The following is a 10357-nucleotide window of genomic DNA, read 5'->3' on the forward strand; positions in this document are numbered from 1 at the left end:
TAATTTGTTCTTATCCCCCTGGTCCTGAGCTACTTATACTTTTCCCTGAACGACTGAACTTTCATCAGTGGATTTTCTGCTTCTACTATCTATAAACCCAAAAGATAAAAAAAAGTTTTTAAAATTTTGAGGCTCAGAAATTGTCCAAAGTTGCTTCCTCAAGGCAGGCCAGTTCAACATCCAACGCCTCCTAAGTCCCAGACATACAGTAAGAGGGCGTGGACAGGGAGTTAACTGTAAAGCAATCTGCCCTTAGTGATGAGAATGAGTTTTCAAGTGCACGGTTCGGTCTGAAATGCCTTTGACCCTGAAAAATGTAACATGGAGCAAAGCTTTGAACAGGTTAGCTACAAAAGCAGAGCACAGCACTTGAGATCCTTCTAAGAACTTTTGCAATTATTACAATGAGACTAAACATCACTGTAATTAAGTTTCCTTGTTTAATAAAAATAATTGTTTGGTTTAAAATCCACAGCTATAGAGCAGTTTATTTCACAAACTCAAATCATCAGGTTATGGCCTGTGTCACTGGTAGAGGAGTACTATCCTAAGTATTTCGGAATACCTTAACTGAGACTGCTGTGCCATCTGATATGGTACGTGCACATTGCGTACTGCACACAGGGCTGGAGTGCACCCAAATACATCCACATTATTACATCTCCCTTTTACTCCCAGCTTTTGCAAAACAGGGTTCAGTATAACACAAACCTTGGAGAAAAAGGAAAAAATGCTACAAAAAAGCTCAACTCTTGTGGTTCCAGCCACCCCCGCCGCAAGCTGTCCCCTCACCTCCATCCACCTGCAAAACCCCTCAGCCTTCCATCACTCTTCTCCCCTACCTACATACTTATTTTACTTATTTTTTTCCCTGGACATTTTATTACATTTTTATAAAATATACTGACAAATTTGATGGGCTTCTTACGTTTTTCTCCATCTAATGTCTATAATTTGTTCTTCTGCAACACTGAAATTCTTTAGAATCAGAAGAGTAGTGATTTGTAAAGCTGAGAACATTTAAAGTAAGTAAAAGGAAGGAATGTAAGGAACCCAGTGGACAGCTGGACTGAAACCACCTCCACTGCACTTCAAATTACACTAAAAATGACTTGGAGCCAAGAGTTGCACTTTTGTGGGTCCCTTCTAACTCAGGATACTCTGCTATTACACAAATATCAGAACTACTTACTTTTACTTGTTCTTAATTTAGATAGGAAGACTTAGGGGGTTCAGTGAACAAATTGAGACACTTCTCAAGGAACTGTACCTTTTTTCCTCCACTTGCTAAGTTTGCTCAGGTTCACCTTTCACAAGTTTCACTGCCTGTTTTTTTCTTGCACTAGAAAATGTACAACCAACCTATAAATTTCTGAAAAATATACACAAGCATTGCTGAAGCACCACAAAGATCCATTGAGCAGCACTGCTCAGCTTCTCTCCTCTTTTAGCTTTCATGCTGTGGAGAAACCTTTTTTCCTTTTTTTAATCAAGGTCTCTAAACTGCCCAGAAAATCTGACAGTAAGATAGTTTATTACCCAAGCACGTGAAAAAGGGAGGCTGGGGAAACCCACCTCAGGCTTGAAGCAAGACATAAGAGCTTCTCCTGAAATGAAATGAGCAAGCTTCCTCAATCAGAAAAGTAAATTATTTGCAGGATCTGAAAGCAAAGGAGTGAATCCACAAATCTGTAAGTTTATACAGCCCATGAACTCTAACAGCAGACAACATTGACTGGCTTTTTCTAATCGCCAGCCACCACAATTAGCTAACTGCAGAGAGGAGCTAAGCCCCTGACACTCATCACCACACCAGATTAATTCAGAAGAGACCCAGGCTCCACAGCTCACATGAACAGGGAACCAGGAGAAAGCAGGCATGTTCTTGCTTCCCTCAACAAGCAGCAAGCATACTATTTTTCCCCATCCTGTTTCCATTTTGGCATGGATATGCAATAGCACATCTGCTAACTTCGCCAGTTTGGACAAAGTTCTTAAAATTAACCTATCCAATTTCCATACATTCATCAATCTGGGCTGCCAGAGATCTGGAAATCCTTCAGAGAGCAACTTGGTATCATGTACAGAAAATCAGCACGTTCTGGGCACTGAGCTCATTTTCTATGATAAAGTCTGTTACAAACTCATGGAGCTTATGAATATGGGAACAGCCTACACACATGCACTAAATCTGTGCGTGTCAAAGCCTGCTACACACGTGCAGAAGGCTCCTCAAGATTCCTATCCACTTTCCCCAGTGAAAACCAAGGAAAATATATACTAGGTGACTCATTTCCTCACTGTGTACATGCATCATCAGTAGGTAAGACTTCTTTTTTTAAACTGCAGGTGTTGTCAAATCCCATCAGATCAAATCAACATCATACCAACAGTATCATTTGAAATAAAAGCAGTCCTACTAATAATTCCTTACCATCTCTGATCTTGATGCACTCTCCTGAAAAAATTGGCATAGAGGAGGGTTGGAATCTGGCCTTCTAGTAAGAAAAACAAGCTTGTTGTGCCTATGGTCAAGATTGACAGGCGAGCTATCAAGAAGGATCCAGCACTAAATCATCATCAGATCAGGAGCGAAAAGAAGTGATTAACTAGAAACACTGTATGATGTCAAACAATACACAGACTCATACCTCAAACTTCCCAAACAGCCAAGAACTTTAATACATCTAAATGGCATATAGATTCTATAGAATTGATATCTCCAAAATATCAACACCCTGCAACTTAATTTGTACACCATAACAAAGGTCTCTGTAAGGTATCAGAACACCAGAGAGTGGATTTGTGTGATGACTGTGGGCCAAGGCTACACACTGGGCTCTGTACTGTGCTGGCAAAAGATGGCAGAGACTGTGATGGCAGTGGATGGAGCCACAAACATTAATCCACACAATAAGTTTATTGTAGAAGAAATGCAATCCTGTACAGCAGATATATAACCAGACTAAGACATTAACAGCAAAGACCTTCCCTTCCCCTGCTGTCGCTGAAAAAGCAGATACTTAAAGACTCTTAGAAAGCTCTATCAAGGGATTGCTTTCAGGAACAGAAGTAACCCATGCCAAAATGCTACGACTTAATGGTAAGGTAAAAACTTACTTTGTAAAGCATATAGAAGTTGAACATCTAATACTCACCCTCCATTTAATGACATTTTAAAGACCTAAAAGTTTCACTTCCCTTTTTCCCATCAACAGGGGAACATCAGACAAAGTTAATTGTTACGGAGATACTAAGAACTTGGCCTTGAGCCTTAAGAATTACTGAAAACATGTACTCTTTAAATGAAAGCTGAAAACAGAGGAGCTTAATAAAAATAATGAGAAAGCATTTGTCTTAACTTTAATGCCCTCTACTAATACGAATAAAAACCAGGGAACAAAAAAGCACATGAATTCCAGGAGCTGTAACTGCGATGCTTCACCTACTGTACTTGAACAAAAGCAAGAGGATACAAAAATAATTTTTATATGCAGTGACGCACAAAGTGTTTTTAATCAAATTACCTAAATCAATACTATCAGCAAAATTATAATAAATTCAGCATACTTATATAACAATTGACTTTTAAGGAAAGAACTTAATCAGCTCAAGTGAACTTAACAACTAACAAAAAATATATTCAGGTTGCAAGCGGAGTTGGTTACATTTGTCAGTACAGATAAAACTTCTGGAACACTGCTCTCTAAGCTTTCAAAGCACAGCCCTGGCAATATCCTAGGCAACACTGAAGCAGTTATTGTTACCCATCTCACCATTTACTTGCAGAAAGAAAAAAAAAAAAGCCTTGAAGTTCAGACAAGAACAGCATTGTATTAATCTTCATTAAACCAGTTAGCAGTAAGAGCCACAATGCTGACGACATTCTGTAGGTTCCATCTTCCAAAAGGGAACCTCAGCACCAACCTCCTCCACTCTTCCTTCTCAGCTTCTTACAACGGCCATTTCCCTGCCAGTATGTGAGGTACCACACATTCTTTACTAACTGACATCATTTCCAGAGACAAATCACCTTGATGGCTGGACAAAGCTGATTAAGAAGATAGAACAGCTGTACCAGTTTTATCTGAATGTGTAGGAAGAATTGGCATTGTTGCCAGCACGTTTATGTAATGTGGTTCCTGCAGATGTTCTAACACTTTCAGTTGTCAGCTGGCTTTGGAGATACACATCACGAAGCCAAAGCAATTTAAAGTAGAACCCTCCAGGTGGTGTCATGTGGATTTCAACATGGTAAGACATCTTGAGAAACACGCTGGGATACCTACCTTATAGAATAGTAAGTTTTAAAAACCTCAATGACACATTCCGCCATAGGCTAATTAGAACTAATTTGCACCCCCATGGCCTCAAGAGTGGCTCTTAGCACACTTAAAACTTCATCTTCAGGAAGGCATAGTTCTGCTATAATTTGATTTGTGATGATTGCAAGACAATTTGAAATAGTCAACTAAAAAACCTCAGAATTCTGAGCCTTGTTCATCCACCCATCATATATTTTTTTTTAAAGCATGCATGCTCATGCTTAAACAAGAAATGCATGTGAAAGAGAGAAAGAATGAACTAGTTTGGCATCAAAAAGCAGCAGGAGTTTCCACTTGGGGCACCCTTTGTACCCTCACAAATAGTCAAGGTACAAGACTACAGCATGCAAGCCTTTGAAGACCTCTACACAGGAGCTCCTACCTTAAATATATGGAAAAGATACACACAATCAAATCCCACATGCACATACTATTTGTTTTGTGTTCTTTTTGTTTTGTTTGTTTTTTGTTTGTTACAGGCACTGCTATCCATTTTAACTGTATTTCCTATTTGTTCTAGAAACTCAAGAAGTTCAACCTATTGTTGTAGGATTTTGCACACATATTTAACATCAAAAAGCACAGCTCATGCTTCCAAACAATTCACAGTTGCTTAATAGGAGAAAATTAACTCAAGTTATTAAACTTGTGAGGGGGAGGGGAAAAAAGCACTTCTTAAATAAGACAGTAGGAGATGCAAACTTTTATCAATTCCATTTTGTAAGCCAATTATTGGGTTTTGCACTCTGGAATGACCTACAAACCACAGTCCCTACAGCTTTGTTCACTAGCTAGCTTCATTTAAACACTGCTTGTGAAATTTAAAAGCAAGTAGGCTTGGCAGTTCCAAAGTCTCCTCTTAGCTGAAAACCTATCAAAAGCAGTCAAACTGAATCACCCAATACTTAAAACATATTAATGAAGGTGAATATTCAGGAACAATAAATGCAATTCATTTAGCAGGTCAACATTTTCATGTCCATGGAATACTAAGAAAGCTTTTTATTTAAAAGTCTGCCAACCACAGATTCTTTTTCCAGTATAAAGAGATGGATGTCATCATGTTGCTTTCTGCCATAAAAAACATGCCTAGTAAACAAAATATTCCATGACTACTCTTGGAGTCTTAACTAGGTGTTGGAGAAATAAGAGTACTGTATGAAAGAAGTCTTTATCTCACAGCACAAGTTCTCACATATAAATGCATTAATTGAGTTTAGTTAAAATACATATACTAGTACAGCAGTACTCAATGAGAAGTGGAAGCAACATCAAAAATTCTAAGCACTAATGCAGCACCCGCTGCATTATCTGCACCAGTAAATTTGTATTTTTGGCCCTGGGCCTCAGCATGTGTCATCATACCCTATAAATATATATAAGTTTTTATTCTTATTCCTTTCATCTCATACAGCCCCAGCTCTGGAGAGCACCAGTACTCTACTTCAACTTTATTAGTTCAACTCTGACCATTACCTCTCTTCCTCAGTTACCAAGCAACTTAGCAGCCTTGATTAAAAAGATCCTTTTACTACCAGAGCACAAACTCTTTACATGTTGTAATGTAAAGAGAGCCCACCTCAAGTCAGCCTGCAATCAAGGGACAGGGCTTCTGTTGGTGATCATGTGCCCAGCCCACTTATACACAGCCCCTATAGCCCTTATTTGCATGCAAGCAGCACTCCTCTGGGATCTGCTGGAGCTGAGGCAAAGCAGCAGCATCTGAGCTCTAACTGGGAGCACCTAAAATACAGTGAGTGAGACAGCACTCCTGAGCAAATGGACATGAGGCAGTTCAAAGCCAAAGCAGAGGCCCCAAGAAAGGCCTAAAAATGGCACTGTCAGAACCTAAGAGCACTGCAATCGTAAGTAAGACCTGCCTGACTGCCCTGCAGCACGGTAGGCCATTATACGGTTTTTATGAGGCAGCCAAGCAGGAGTCGTAATGCTAACCAGTGCCTTTTCTCCCACCTTCACTGGAAACCTCTTTGTATTGCATCCACACTGCCACACGCCCTGCAACACACTTTCCTGCAGAGAATCAGGCACAGCAAAAAGCACCTCCCATAAGAAGCTCAGATGAAAGCATACACCACTGGGGGACACCATACACAAGTAGTACAGGTGTCCAGGGAAATCCTCTAAGTCCACAACTTCTTCCTCCTTTCCTTGAGGTGCTGCTTCCTCCTTTTTCCCTAAAGCAATGAAATCAGTAGAATTCAGAGAGCAGGGATCTGCTCAAAACTTTATTGCATATTAATGTCATAAACATTCCATATTTCTCCCATACATCCATTTTCTTTATTTACCGTAACTGCTTTCATTAGCACCTTGAGAGTAAAAGGAAATTGAGTCCTCACAAAAGGTCTGAGGGACTGTATCTGAGCCATCATCTGAGGGATATTACGAGAGCAAGGCCACAAAAGAGGCAGTGCACGTAGGAAATGCAACAGATGAAACAGATGGAGATCGATGTGTGCATTAAACAAAAATGTACTGCTTTCAAAACAATGTTATGTTCTGCCGTCAAGCACTTCACATCAATTATTTTGCCATTGACAAACCCCAGAAAGGGCTGGTGGCACAAGTCTGGACACAGCACCTAGCTTTTCCTGGTCCTTTGATCTCACAGGTGTCAGAAAGGGAACCTCAGGGAAGACCCTTACACGGTATCCCCTGCAGCCAGCAACACTTCAAATGGATTCAATACATTGATTGCTGCAGCTCCTTTTCTTCTGTCATCTTCTATCACAATGCACAACTTATTTTCTGTGCATGGACAGTTCCCAAATTCCCCTGTACACCAACATTCCCCTAGTGCTGTGCATGGCAGGCCTGCACAGGGCATCTCCGAAGGCACTGTTCCTAGGGCAAGATGGGTTCCACAAAGGCCCCTAACAACCTACTCACAAATACCTCCATCGAACCGGATGGACTCACTGCAGGTTGGGATTTGAAATAATTCTGCCAATCAACATCATCAGCATGCTGAACACTCTACTAAATTGAGCAAAAACCAAAGGCTGAACAACTGTGCACACATGAAATGAGTCAATCCAAATTTGTTCGGCTTGACAACTCAGTAACACAGGGAATAGCTATTATGGTATGACTGCGCTTGGCCTGAGACACTCTTCAGGGCAACCTCTGCAGACTCTAAAAGAGATATACAACAGCTACAAATACAGAAGGTGGGAAACAAAAAAGAACAAAGAGGATAAATGAAACAGTCACCTGACATCATCCTGAAGCACTAACTTAGAATGGCATAAAGCCAATTTGCCTTTATCTGTTTTTCATTCCAACCAAGTACTTCTAAAACCTCACTGTAAATGATAAAGACCAGCAATCTAGTAAGTATAAGCTTATTGTTCAGAAATACAAAGTAAAAGCAATGGATCTTCCAGAAATTGGTATTTTTACAATATAGTTTTGTCCTGTGACCTGTCAGATGCAAGATGGCAACTTAGCAAATGGCAGGCTGAGTGCTGCTTTCTATCCTTTCTGAATCTATGCAGCACCCATCATACCATCATCTACTTATCACATTTTTATGTACATATATTCAGCCAGACACTCACAAACCTTTTAAGTATTCTCAGCACTTCTCCAAAGACAAAAGAATGATTCTCCTGTTCTGACACATTTCATTTATAAGCTGTAACAACCACAGCCACTTTTCAGCGCAAGGTGCAGAAAGGAAAAGAAGCTTTCAGTTTCATGAGAAAATAACCCTTCATTTGTACATTTTTTCTAAATGCAGTGTTCATACATAAAAGAATCCCCTCCCTTTTTTTTTTTCTTTCATTTTGCCAAGTCTATATCCAAATTGGGTATTTTACTGTTAAAAAGAAGAAAAAAATACACATTCTTTAGACTTACTGTAGTCTGTCAAGTATTTGTTCAAAGGTTAATGACAGTCTACCTCTTAAAACATTCTCATTACCAAGTCAAGTCTATCCAATACCCAAAAAGCACAGAAACATGGCCTCATCTAATAAAGACAAAATTACAGATGTGGAAGTTATGCAAATACTAATGTATAAGAGCCACAGGGTGCAGGATGCCTTTTCAAAAACACTAAACAGCACAACACAGTGCATTAGTTGATTTGGGTAACAATAGGGCGTTTATTCAACCCACTCCTTTGGGGAGAAACTGAAACAATCACGCAGTGTCAGCTGCTCTGGACATTCCTCCAGTGCTGTGCAGACAACTCGGGTCAGTGCTGCCTCTGACTGCAGTTTCCATTCCTTCCCTCACACCCTGCAGAAAGAGCAAAAGAAAAAAAAAAAGGAAGGGTTTTTGCTGCTTTAGCTGTGTGAGCCACCACTCTGCAGGGTCAGAGGAGTGCAAGTGTCAGCACAAGAGAAGGAGTAAAAGGATATGCAGTTAGAAGCAATACTACAACCCATACTCCTTAAATTGACAACAAAAAGAGCCCTGAAGTTAACACTGAAGACATTAAATAAATCTATCTTCTGAAAATGAAGAAATTCTGTTTAAAGTAATACCAGCTAAAAAAAAACATCCATGGCTCCTATCAACACTCATCACCAAACACTAAGCTCAGCACTGGAGAGCATCAAACAGCACAGACTTAAAGAAACTGCTTCCACAATGCATTAAATAATTACTATGCTCAGCTTCTAATATCGTATCCTAAGGAGCATCAGAAACAAAATTTTCTGTAACATTTTCATCATTTCATCAAAAAAAATGCACATAAGATGTATTCTTTAACTTCTCACCATCTCTCTTCTCCCCCACCCACTCAGACCCTCTGCCAGGTTCACAATAAGAGAAAAAATTGACCTCCTGTCTCCCAGATTGGTTTAAATAAAATGTTTTTTGTTGTTTCTTTCTTTAAAACATGGCCTCTTTCCTAGGCTGTTATTAATACAACAGTATCCAAGAGAAAGGAAAAGAAGTCTTAAACTTCATTAGTCATAACAGCCTTCCCTACTTATTCAACCAATCATGAATAATAACTTTTTGTCTAATTCTCTTGGATCATCCTTCCTGAAAAGCTCATGAAAATGGATTAGAATTGTAGTGCATGGATTATTTCACTTGAATTCTATTGTATCAAAAGGCAGTAGGTGAAGACTTCAACCAAGGGCCTCTTATTAAGACACACAACATTCCTTCACGCCTCAGCTTAAGCTGGAGGGCACTGGCAAAAAACAATGCCGGAATATTACAGGAACAAGAAAAACACCAAAGTAACCATAGCTTTAACCATTCAGCCCCCCTCAGGAGATGAAGCTTTTTTTCCTCTTTAAAAGAGCTCAAGATTGCTGAGTACAATTCCAACACATTCCCTGCAAGAAAAACATAAGGAATTTAGTACCTGCAATTTGCTACGTTTACTTTTGTCTTCTCTTATGGTAGGTTTGTTAAATTATCTCACTTTCTGTGGCAAGGATATAAATAGGATGACTATACTCAGGAGAATAACAAGACCCTTCTTGAAAGGGGGACAGTTTTTTGCAAGTATTTGAGATATGCAACTCTCAAGGGAAAAAGCTCAAGTTTACCTTTTCCTTTAATTCAGGCAATAGATAAAATTAGATCATTTCCTCTGACAGATTTGTAGGCTAAGTACTGTATGTTTTAACTGGCCTACTGCATCATCATTGCTTCAAATGACAACAAGCTGGTTAATTATTTGAAGTCCAGCGAAAAAATGTAGAAGTTCTTACCATGACCATACTGAAGAAAACAGCTCTGACTTCAAAACAAGAGAAATAAAAGAATCAAACCCCCATAAAACCATTCTACAGATCTTCATTATAAGCAAGAATGCTAAAGGAAACTCCCCACATGTGCTTCCATGACATTTTCTGTTTAGCAATTTCACACCATGTTTGCAGCTGCAAAAGAAACGATGGATGATTTTTTTCTCCCCCCAACACAAGGAAAAGCTCAGTTAATTCAGTTGCTTAAATCTACAGCCTAGTAGTCTATAGGTAACAATAAAGGAAATGTGAGTACTCTAGATTTTTTGACAATTAGGTGCATGCTTTTAT

This window comes from Meleagris gallopavo, chromosome 3, assembly GCF_000146605.3.
Source record: "Meleagris gallopavo isolate NT-WF06-2002-E0010 breed Aviagen turkey brand Nicholas breeding stock chromosome 3, Turkey_5.1, whole genome shotgun sequence".
In the NCBI taxonomy this organism is placed as follows: domain Eukaryota; kingdom Metazoa; phylum Chordata; class Aves; order Galliformes; family Phasianidae; genus Meleagris; species Meleagris gallopavo.